The following is a 12,500-nucleotide window of genomic DNA, read 5'->3' as shown; positions in this document are numbered from 1 at the left end:
TTAGACATTTTTTTTATTTGATGAGTGAGTTCGTTTCATCGTAGTGCAAAAATCGTATTGATCTGATGTTCCATAAAATTTCAAAGCAATTGAAAGACAATCCATTCGTTCAGTGGCAACATGGAAATTGGCCAGCCGAAGCCAGCTTTGAATGGAAGAAAGCAGACCTATTAAATATGTGGAAGTTTATTAGGAATTTAGTTAGTGAGTGGGGATGAGGTGCGATTTATAAACACCCTTGCTAGTTGCCGGTCTGGATATAGGTTGGAGACAAATAAGTGGCTCGTTATCAACGGCTGAAAATAAACTGTAGGTAATTATATATATTTAGTTACGTGTTTTACTATTATTACCCTGTGATTCAAGGGATGAATATCTAGAAGTGAAGTCTATTGGATAAGACAGCATGTGCTATGTATGTTGTTGTGAGTGAGATAGTGTATGAGGGCATGTCGAGGGTGAGATAGTGTCTGAGGGACAAAGGGTATAGAGGCAATTAAATACAGATGCGAGGGCACTATACCCCTGTTAAAAATTAAGATTTGAATACAGGTGAGGTGAGATATCATTCGGAATTTAGGGTAATCTCGGTGATGCTGGTTATGGAGGAGTGAGTTTGAATTGAACTTCGATGGTTAGGTCTAATAATTATGGAATGATAGTAACTTGCCCGAATGTTATTTCCCTGGTAAAGGAACATAATAAACTAGGAGGTTAAATAAAAATAGAGATAAAGTATAGATGGTATACAAATATGCTTGTGAGAGGAAGAAGTATGTACCTGAAATAGAATTGTTCTTATTAAAATTATAAGTAGTGTGTACGGAAACACGAATATTGTTATTAGTATACTATCCTTCATTTATATTATAGAGATTCGATAATAGAAAATAGGAAAGGTATATTTCATAATATCAGAAGAAAGAGAGAGTACCTGATCATATATCGTAGTAAGCTACAGGGTATCCAGTTATTTATTATTTAATATGTTAGTTTGTTTTCATTGATTGTCGTGGTTATTATTTGTTAATTTAAATGCATACATAACTATTATATAGGTGAAATGTGGTTTTATAACACAAACTCAGTAGTCGTAGGCAACTTGGTTCAAAAGATATTATTATTATTATTATATTACTACTACTACTACTACTACTACTACTACTACTACTGCTACTACCACTACTGTTACTGCTACTACTACTACTGCAACCACCACCACCACTATTACTGCTACTACTACTACTAGTAGTAGTAGTAAAATTGTGTGAAGTTGTATACAGGAAATGTGTTTTTCGTTTAGTAAAAGTGTTTCCTCTGAGTTAAATTGCGTTAAATTCATATGTTGATCTTTTGGCAGACATTTTATGCTTATGTTCAGAAAATATAATGCTTCAGCAAAAGATACGTTTTGTTAACTATTGAAACGAAATACTTTTTCACACTCGATTTAAAAAGATGACACATTTTAACAGAGAACAATGATGAATAAACTTTGCCAATGCGGTGTTATTTCGAGACTAACTAAAGGTAAGGAAGATATGAAGATATCGATATATACGAACTCATATATACATCTAACATATACATAGATACATATATACATACATACATACCTATATACGTGCATGTATTTATATATGTATTTATGTGTCTGTAAATATAAACATAAACATATATATGTATATATATATATATATATATATATATATATATAATATATATATATATGTATATAGTGAAGTGAAAAAAGTAGGGAAAGTGAGCAAGAAGAGAAGGCAGGGAAATGTGGGAGAGGGGAAACAAAAGAATGGAGAGTGGAATGAACGAATAAGCGTGAAAGAGCTGATTGAAAGAAAGAATAGAATCGTACAAGATTTAGATAAATATATACTTACATATAAGAGACGAAAGTATACGTACGCCGCTATATACTTCACGGTGTCCGTTTCATTTATTATCGCCCCTTCTTAATTCTTCTGTCCCTCTGCCTCTACATCTCTCTCTTCTCTCCCCACATGAGCTGTGTTCTACCAAGCTTGATCTTTCTTTCTTGGTTCGGCCGTCGTCCGTGCAACCTGCCTGTACCTTTGAAAACTTGTATCCCTGCTGTAAAACTTTATTTCCACACACGCCAGCTTCATTTAAATCACCTGTATATCGAAAGACACATGTTGTTATGCCCTGTTATTAGTATTTGTGTAACATTCTCCGTTTTTTCCGTCCTTGGTTTCGTATACATTCGGTGCTTTCTTCCAAGTGATCTAATGCTCTTAACTTAATATTCCCTTGGAGCTTACAAGATTGGAGCAATCTCGAGTATAGCCAGTCGAAATCGCAAAGATGATCTGTAACTTCACTGAGGAAAGTAAACTCCGAATGACCCGTCTTTGTTTCCTTTGTACCGTCTATCTGGATGTTTTGTTGTCCTGTTTTGTATCACCTAACTGCCTGTATTTTATATGTATACTCACACACACACACACACACACACACACACACACACACACACACATATATATATATATATATATATATATATAAGTGTGCATTAGTTGAAACAATCATTATCATTGAAATGAATAATCTTGAAATTTTTCTTCTAATTAATTCAAGAAGAAACGAAAGCTAAAGAAATGTAATTTATACATTCTGCTCAACATGAACCAGCCTTGAACGAGACTCCCTTTAAGTACTGTTGGATTAAGTTCCTTAACATATTTAGCATAACATATATCTCTGAATACATAATGTGCGTTATATTTTGCTGAGATTATAGAAGTGTACTGTAATGCATAATATTAATTATTTTCTTATAGGAAAAAAGTCAAATTATGCTGTAATATAGATCGAATCGAGGGAATACACACGAGGAAAATACCAGCGTCGTGTCACTGGATGTTCCGTAGGAAAATAATGAGTGAACTTGTAAAATTTTTACTTGGAAAAATGAACCAGTTGCTTATGTTTAATAATGAACTGACTCCACTAAATGATAGATATTGGTAGAAACTAGAGTCAGTAAATATTTTAAGAAGGAATAATTTTGGAGATTTGTGATCACGGAAGAATTTAAAATGTTTTGCAACACTAGTTAGTAGACTTGGCGAATTACCTAATAATCAAAATGCTACGATATAGTAATCTCTTACTTTTCAGCAAGAATGCGGAACTGATTCAAACTGTAAATCCGCAGTTATTTAAAAATTTAAAGTTTTGGTACATTTAAAATTAGAAGTTGGGGTACATTAATCCCTTTATATAATAGAAATTAGAGGAGAAATATAATAGAAATTAGAGGAGAAAGAGTATCACAAACCTTTATTCATTCATGTTAGTTACAACTGTTTCTTGAATATCACATTCTGCCTCATACAACATGTTCTATGCATATTCAATTTATCGACTGTGTAAGAACAAGTACTTGCACAGATAAACTCGACCCTACACATGCATGTTCTTATATCTCTGTTTTCCTCTTTCTCAAACTTTTTATACGAATATCCTACCGATATTGGGCTCTCTATAGTTTCATTGTAATATTCGTTTCTTAATGCCTTTTTTGATGTTTCCTTAATTTTTTTCATTGAGGAAAATGGTAATATTTAATTAATTAAATTATTTTAATTTAATTTAATTATTTTATTATTATTATAGTTAATTTAATTTTCCCATGTTTCTTACAAGTTGGTATTATCATTCGAAACGATCGGATGGCCTAACTTTGTAAAAACCTTTAACATCTTTACTCCAATTTTTAAATATTAGTTGACTTTATATAGGATTATATACTATAAATACTCATACCTCACTTTTGTCATATTTTCATATCATATTTCAAATACTTGCTTTAGCAAGCAACTACTTTGATATGAAGAATATTTATTAGAAATCTAACTTTTGAACCCTCAAAATGTTCTACTTGAATTAAACCTTTGATATGAAGAATATTTATTAGAAATCTAACTTTTGAACCCCTCAAAATGTTCTACTTGAACTAAACCTTTCTCTTTCTCTCTCTCACTCTCTCTCTCTCTCTCTCTCTCTGACGACGGAATATCCCATGCCCAAGGTAATCCAAGAAACAGCTGTAAGATTTTGAATTTCTTCCTGTAATGATACTGTATATGACTCGAGATATTTGCCTTGCTTTAATATTTGACGTCCTGCTTAATAATATATATATGCATATATAAATCTTAAAATCCTGAAAAATGTTTTAGCCCGAAGGCCGCAGCCATGATGGGGTACCACCGCTGTATATGTATGTATATATACATATATATATATATATGCATACACACACATATATATATATATATATATAATAACATGCATATACTAACAATTATGAATGTATGGCATTAATCATCTCGGCCTGATTCCATGTATGCAAATGTTTGTTTGCATGTATATGTGCATGTTTTAATGTATATATATATATATATGTGGGGGGGGGGTGTACGTGTATGTGCGTGTGTTTAACTGTATAACTGTGCGTGCATGCATATGTATATTATTTATTCATATATATATATTCGGACTGAGCGTTTACAAAATAGATATAACGTTCTACATACATCACATGCGTTCGTAAACAGGAAATACCAGATATAAACATACTGAAACACAAATCATTTTGACACATTGGCCATTTTGAAGTGATGTTAAGCAGTCTCAAATCAGTAGTTTGTTTATAGTTGCAATAATGGATTTGTACAAGTAATTATTTTTTACTGTTAACTTTCACTATATTGTAGCCTATAACTTTTTCCCCATTATCAGTTGATGTAATTCATTAATTGCATAAGCTACATTATGCCATTATCTCTCAATTTTTATACTAACATATCCCGAAGGACGTTTCTAGACATCACATTCTCTATCACATAATGCGTACATACATACACATATACACACATACGTATGCATGCATGTATTTCTATGTATGTGTTCACGTGTAGTTGCATATGTAGAAACATTGTGTACATAGACATGGGAATATATATGCATAAATATTCAAAAATTAGTGTACATAAATGTATTCTAATCAGTTGATTGAGTGTTTGACAATGACAAAAAAAGTATGACGCTTTGTGTATCATGAAAACATTTAGATCAGTTAATAATGATAAGGAGGTAAAAATTAGTTTAGACAAATATATCCAAATCATTTAATAGAGTCTTCGACAAGAAGATAAAACTCGTTTAGATTGTCAATCAGTGGGTGTCAAACTTTTAGTTTCAATGTGATCAGAAACCATGGCTGTTTGCAGCATCTTAAATTTTTAAAAATGTGTGCAAAAAAATAAGTCAATTTATAGTTTTCGGATCTTGCTCTAGTGTCTCGCATCTGGATGGAATTAAACAGTTCCTACTACATTTTCATGAAGAAATGGTGGCTCAAAATTGCCTTATTTAAAAAAAAAACAATTTGGTGAGTTGACGGCAGTTATTTGATCAAAAGATGGTTCTGTTTTTATTTAAAAAAAGGTGGCTTAGAACTGTTTTCTCTTTAAAAAACAGTATGGGTGGTTGATGACAGTCACATGATCAAAAAGAAGTTCACGATAGTTCTGCTGTTGAATATTTGTTGAGGAGCCGAGAAAGGCTTGGTTGTTGAGCTGGTCCAGTTGTTTTGTCTTGTGTCTTGGGGTTTATATATATATGATTAATGAGTAAATAATAGTGTGCACTTGTGTGTAAGTGTATTTGTGTGGGATTTTCCTGAGAAGTGCAAATAGCGAGTATACGTTTGTGTGTATGCATGTGTGTAACGATGTGCTTCTATGGGCGTGTTCTATCTGTGTGTCTGTGTGTGTGTTTCGTGTCTACGTATGTGTGTGTCTACGTATGTGTTCGTGTCTGCACGCGTGTCTATGCGTTTGTCAAAGCGATGTGTGTGTGCATATGTATATATTTATTAGGGTACTCTGTGTGTACATGTGTATGCAGCAGTTTGTGTATGTGTGTTACGTTTGTCGGGATGGGGTATCTGTGCGTATGCGTGATGCGTATATGTGTGTGCATGTGTATACGTGTGTTGCGTTTTCTAAGGCGTATGTGTACGTCTGTGTGTGTACGCTTCTCTGTGCGACTGTATGTATGTGTTGCATGTGCGTGCAGGTAGGCATGTGAGTGTGAGTCTGTGTACGTGCGTGTGTCTGTATGTGTGTATGCTATAATTATCCGGGTCGTGTATATGTGTGTAAGTGTGTATGCTTCTGTTTGTGTGAGTTATATCTGTAAGGGCGCTGTGTGTGTGTCCGTGGGTGTGCATGTATGGGTGCGTATGTGTGCGTGTGTATATGTGTAGGTAGCATTTGCTAGCGTGGTGTGCGCTTGTGCAAGTGGGCACGCGTGTGTATATATGTGTGCGTGTGCATGTGTGTGTGCTTTGCATTTATCGGGGTGGTGTGTGCATGTGTGTATTTCTGTCTACGTGTGCATGTGTGTGTATGTGTGTGTTATATTTTTCAGATTTATGTGTGTTGTGTTTCTCAAGGCCCTGTGTGCACGCGTACGTCTGTATGTGTGTGCTTGTGTATGTATGCATGTGTGTTATTTGTATTAATCTGAGCGGTGAGTGTGTGTGTATGTGTATGTGATTTGTGTTTGTCACTGCAGTGTGTGTACGTGCATGTAAAAGACTGTACGTTTATGTGCCTTGCATGTGCATATATATGTGTGTCTGTCAGCTTATTTTTTGTCACTGATAATCTGTAATGCGTGTGTTTGTGTTATTGTGGATATTGTGTTTGTGTGTGTGCGTGTGTGTATGCGTGTCTGAATGCATGGGTTATATTGTATTTGTGTGTGTGTGTATCTGCGTATGTGTCTGTGTGTGTCCATGTATGATTGTGTGTATACGTGTCTATATATGTGTATGTCTGTGTGTGTTTGTTATGGCTGTTTGTTCCTGGAAGACAGGGATATTATGTTTGTGAGTGAATGCGTATAGTGGGTATTGCCTAGTTGTTCCGACAGCAGTCAATAGTCCAAATATTTTTTATTATATTACAGGACGTGTAACTGTGCTCTGTACTTTCGATTAAAAATGCTTTCTGTATTTATTCGTGTTTGGTCAGTGCGGCTATCTGGGCAAACGTACAGTGGGAAAACTTGGAATTTGGAGGATAATAAAATAGTGGTGATCCCAAAACAAAGGTGCGAGTGCGTATGTATAAGAGAGAATGTATGTGCGTGTTGAAGAGGGATGGTGACCTTGACCTGTGAGTGTGTGCATGTGTAGGTGTGTGGATGATGGTATGGGGCTGGGAAGTTGTCAGTGCTAGGGTGTGCATGGTGGTGTGATGTGATGTGGTGTTGTGTGGTGTAGTGGGTGTAGTGTGGTGTGGTTTGCTGGTGCTGGACGTGGAGCAGGCGAGAGTGGGATGTGGATTAGCCTCAGGGTGGGGGTAGATGTGGGGTATGTGTGAGTGGTTGTAAGGGATGGGGTGGAGTGTGATGCGATGGATAGGAAAGATGGGGTTGCACTGTGTACGGATGTGGTTACAAGGGAGGGTGACGATAAAGGGAGAGGGGGAAGGGAGATGGTGGGGAGGAGTGAAGAAAAGACAGAACGAGAGTAGTTGTGAAAGAGGAGTAGGAATGGGAGCAAGAGAGAAGAGATTGGTGGGAGGAAGTAGGTGTGAGAAGAAGAGAAGGGGGAGGAGAGTTAGATGAAGAGCAGTGGAGATTTGAGCCCATCTGTCGCAAAGGAGCGAAGAGAGAAGATCAATCCCTGTTCACGGCGAAGACAATCCAGTCACAGACAAATGTTGCAAAGAGTGACCGTTAGATCGGAAATGGTTCGAGACCGCGGTGTTATTGCAGAGTCGGATGTCTCGGAGGTGTTCCGCGAACCGATATATAGAGAAGGGCAGAGAGAGCAGCAGATGAAGTAGACGAAATTGCAAGAAGTGCAGGGGAATATAAATAATTGATAATAAAAACAAAATAATATAAGCGGTACCAGGTTTGTAAATAGCATTATATAGCTTTAAAACTAGTACTAAACATAAAGACTCTCAACGCATCAAACCTGTTTTGTTATAGCAGGCAGAAATCGCAAATTCACAACCAAAACTATCGAAATATGACAACAGTTAGCGAGGGAGCGCTTAAAGATTTAAAAAAATAAATACACAAACAGACATATATATTTATATACATACAATATTATCAAAATTAATAATAATACCTACGAAAACTTATGTCAATACATTATAAAGATAATCCGAATTGGTGAAATTCCAATGGAGCATCTGAAACAAATGTTACCTGTTAAAAAATGCTAACAGTGAAAAGTATCAAATCAAGTTTGCTCTTCACCTTGCATGCTGTTTCTCACTCCACTTCCCTGCTTGCTGTTTTTTCTGCCTTATACATACAGACATACATACACACACACACACACACACACACACACACACACATCTATATATTGTTGTATTTGGGGATGGTCATGTTGCCAGCTTAGCCTATAGAAACACACGCAATATATATTTGCTTTATTTAAAAAATATGAAATAAAGCTGAAGCAAGTAAACACCAAATATATATTTCATGTGTGTTTATTGGCTAAACTGGCAACAGCAACATAACCATCCCAAAATACACGCAATATCTGTTTTAACACATGCATTTACATTAAGAATCTCGTACAATGAATATATAAACGCATACATATATATATATATACCATATATTTTGCAATGCAATGTGTTGTTAAAGGGAAAGCTACAGTGCCCCAAATGTTCACCCTCATTGTCTTACTTCTAGGTTTATCAAATTGGGTTGTATGAGTGCTAAATTTCGTAATGTCAGAAGCGGCGTGGATCTAAATAAAGGTGTGGTTGATATATTATGACAAAATAATTTGAAACATCATTTGTAAAGAGGTTACTGTTATTTCTGTTCTAGGAAATTATATGACATCTGCTAGGATGCGCCGTGATTGTTATTGGTGAGCATTTTAAAAGGTCAATCAAATTGCTATTGTGTACTTGACTTATTCTGCGTAGGTTTACAAAATTTGTTATAAAGATATAAATATATTGTCGGTGATATATGGGCTGACAACTTTAGACTAATTAATAAGATTGCGCAGGTAACAGCCGTGTCTATATTATTAGGTCCAGACACAACCTACCGACTTCTACAAACGTAGTCTTCACAGCTCCATAAAGCTTTGGGGGAAGTGTGTCACCATTGGTGAAGCTTAGTTAGAGAAGGACTAGTAATTATACCAAATTTCGTTTGTCCCAGTCCTTGAGCGGGAGGTCAGAGGAAATCTTTAATGAACAACTCCCGTATGTGTGTTTTCTGTCATAATGATCTGTACAGTGCCCATGGCCAGACGATAGACTCCATGAAAGATTTTCATTGGGGACGTCACTCAGCTTTACGAAAGGATGTCTTTTGAGGAAGCTATGCATTTTTTTAAAGTCAGGAATTAATTTTTGCAATGAAGAACGCAATCCAATTTCTACAGCTCGAATGAGTACATAGGAGGAATTGAAAATTTCTAGCCTATAAAACACGAACAGATGAAGATGAACATCTATTATTCAACCTCATCTGCGTATTACTTAAGTTTTGTGAATATAATGTACTAAAGCATCTCTAGAAAGTTCAAACATTGTTATTATGCCAGATTCAATCATGGTCACTCTCCTTGACAATAATTTGTTTCATGTTCTTAAGGTTAATTCTTGGACAACAGATGTTTTCTAGCTTAATATGTCGAGCAAAAACATTGTTTCTCAGTCGTTGTGCTATGAATCTTAAACAGATCACTTTACGTAAATTATAAAACCTTCTCTAGTCGTTTTTTTTTTACTGAAGCTCTAAGAAATTTAATTTTAATAACGTCATATATACATGTAACACTAGACTTTCTGGATCTTTTATATTCTGCAAAAGAATATATCTCTTTTAGGAAATATAAGAAACATATTCTTCTTTTTTAAGTAAAGATAAATAAGAATGCTATCATTCTTCTGCATCTTGTAAATTTCATAGTATATGGAGCGTGCTTCTCGAGAAATATCTTTTATGTTTTGTTATCTAAAGCAAGAAAGGAATCTTTTGTCTGAACTCACAATTTACAGAAAAGTATAAAACTTTTTCAAATACATTAAAACATACATCATATACATTCTATTTTAAAAGGAAAAAAGATGTACATCACCTGATATGTACTATTCACACTTTCCATTAGAAAGAATACAAAATCTTCCTATCATTCATTTTCTATGTGTACAATTTTAATTTTTTATGTTTGCCTGAAATATTAAACCTTAACGAAAGACATACGGGTCGATATCTTTCGAATTTCATTGTTGTCTCTAAATGTGCATACGAATTTTTAATTCAAACATCTATGTTTTCTAGGCGTCACATTTTTCGGCAAGGTGATGTTAAAAGCACATAGGAGAATTATAGCATCAAATATATTATCAGTCATAAATTTATGTTTTCAAATTTTCTCCAGCCCAGGATTGATTTTTCACTTTCTATGCATACGTACATAAAACACACACACACAGCCTACACACATACACACATGCGTATGTGTGTGTGCATGTATGGTCGTATGTACGAGCGCGCATATGTGCTTGTGTGTAAGTATGCTTTTTTTCTATAGATTGAGAAGCAATAATGAAAATGGTGAAAAAGTATTATGAAGTTCCTAAGCAGGGATTCCACTACAATGTTGGTATCTTTGATTAAGTGCCTTGTTTAAAACATAATACAAAATATCCAGTTCTAACCATGCAGTGCCTAACATTTTATCTATTAATTTTTCATCGTAGAATATTTGGTCGAATGCTATTGGACTACCTATTCGTAGATTGTTGTCGAGAGGACAGCCCATGAAATGCCATTAAACGGAAAATATATGTTACAGCTGCAACATTTCCAATTACTATTTCATAGAAGCATTACAGGGTGAAGTTCTTATTACAATTGAACATGTTTACCATGGATTTGCTTAAATGTAATATATGTTAAGTAGATGACAGATGCTTTAATATATTATTTTGCAGTATGAATTAATATGGAAGAATCGTATGCATAGATATTGTTTTGTAATTTCAATATGTGCTCTATATTACACGGGCGTTTATTGCGGAAACAATTCTTATATTTAATGAATATAGAATCTGTAGGAAAATTCGTAATTATAAACAAAACCTATAAGCAACTAACCGATTTTTTCTCTTTCCGTGATCAAGCAATTTCTTTAGAGGGTAGTCAGTTATATAACATGTATAAGTTGATAAATTACCTCTATACTACCCTTTTCTTCCATTTTCACATCCCAAAGGAAAGGTATTCAACGTTTCATAAAATAGTTTGAAATAGTATTTCTGGGAGCTTTTTCCGAATCCTGGCACTGGAGTAAGTATTTTCGGCCCCTTTCTGTTTCTATTAAAGTTAGTGTTTTAGTTTTCTGAAACTTGAGACAAAACTAATGTCAACTATCCTTATGAAATCATATTAAGCTCTGTTTTTGAGATATCACATTTTATTAGAAATATATGTTAAATACTAGATTGCAATTAATTTCAGTAACGAAGATGAACATTAGCTTGCAAACTACATAGTACATTTTGAAACCAGTGCATTTTGGAAAATGCTGAGACCTAAGAATCGCATGTTGATGTTAGCTTATGTAAATTCAAACTGAATTAATACGTACTGATAATGGTTTTGGAACTTGAATGATTATTTTGGAAATTACATTTTCAAATAAGAACTCCATGTTTATATTATAATAAGCACTTACCTTATTCAAATGTGTGATCATTTGGATTAAAGTTTATTCAGTACTTGAATAGATTCGGTACGAAATCGGTTGGTTTCGATGAAGGAAATTCCTTGAAATGCTACTCGATGAATCTCGTCTTATAGTATTACTACAAAGTTTTATATCTATGATTTCATTAAGAATTATATCTGGAGAACACAAACAGTACATATTTGGATTTGTGTTACCGGTGTTTAAGCATATTTATTGACTAAAAGAAATTAAAGCCAATTCTTGTTTTGCATGACATCTTAAGCTTCGCTTCATTTTCGAACTATCAAACCTATGATGTTTGGTCTTCTTTAAATGATGACGCTTTCTTGTTTTCAAATTTATGAAATGATCTTTCCGTCCGACGGCAAAGACCGATGTAATTTAGAGCAGGCGTGTCTGTACGGCATTCAATTTTTAAAGAATATTCCCTTAAAATCAGTACAATGAAAAATATTAATTATTTAACCCAACACTATTAACATATTGATGGATTATGTGACGAAGAAGTCACAGGAATTTTTAGACTAACAAATCATTCCCAAATAAAGTAACAATTAAATTCATTTCAATTTAGTGACATCTTCGTGAACATGTCTCATAATGAAAAGTGTCTTCGAACATAAGACAAAACTCAACGAAAGCTTAACCGAATGACACTAATTAAGACAGCACATAAAATAATATTTTG

The sequence above is a fragment of the Octopus sinensis genome, linkage group LG15 (genome assembly GCF_006345805.1).
Source record: "Octopus sinensis linkage group LG15, ASM634580v1, whole genome shotgun sequence".
In the NCBI taxonomy this organism is placed as follows: domain Eukaryota; kingdom Metazoa; phylum Mollusca; class Cephalopoda; order Octopoda; family Octopodidae; genus Octopus; species Octopus sinensis.
This window is presented reverse-complemented; position numbering follows the sequence as displayed.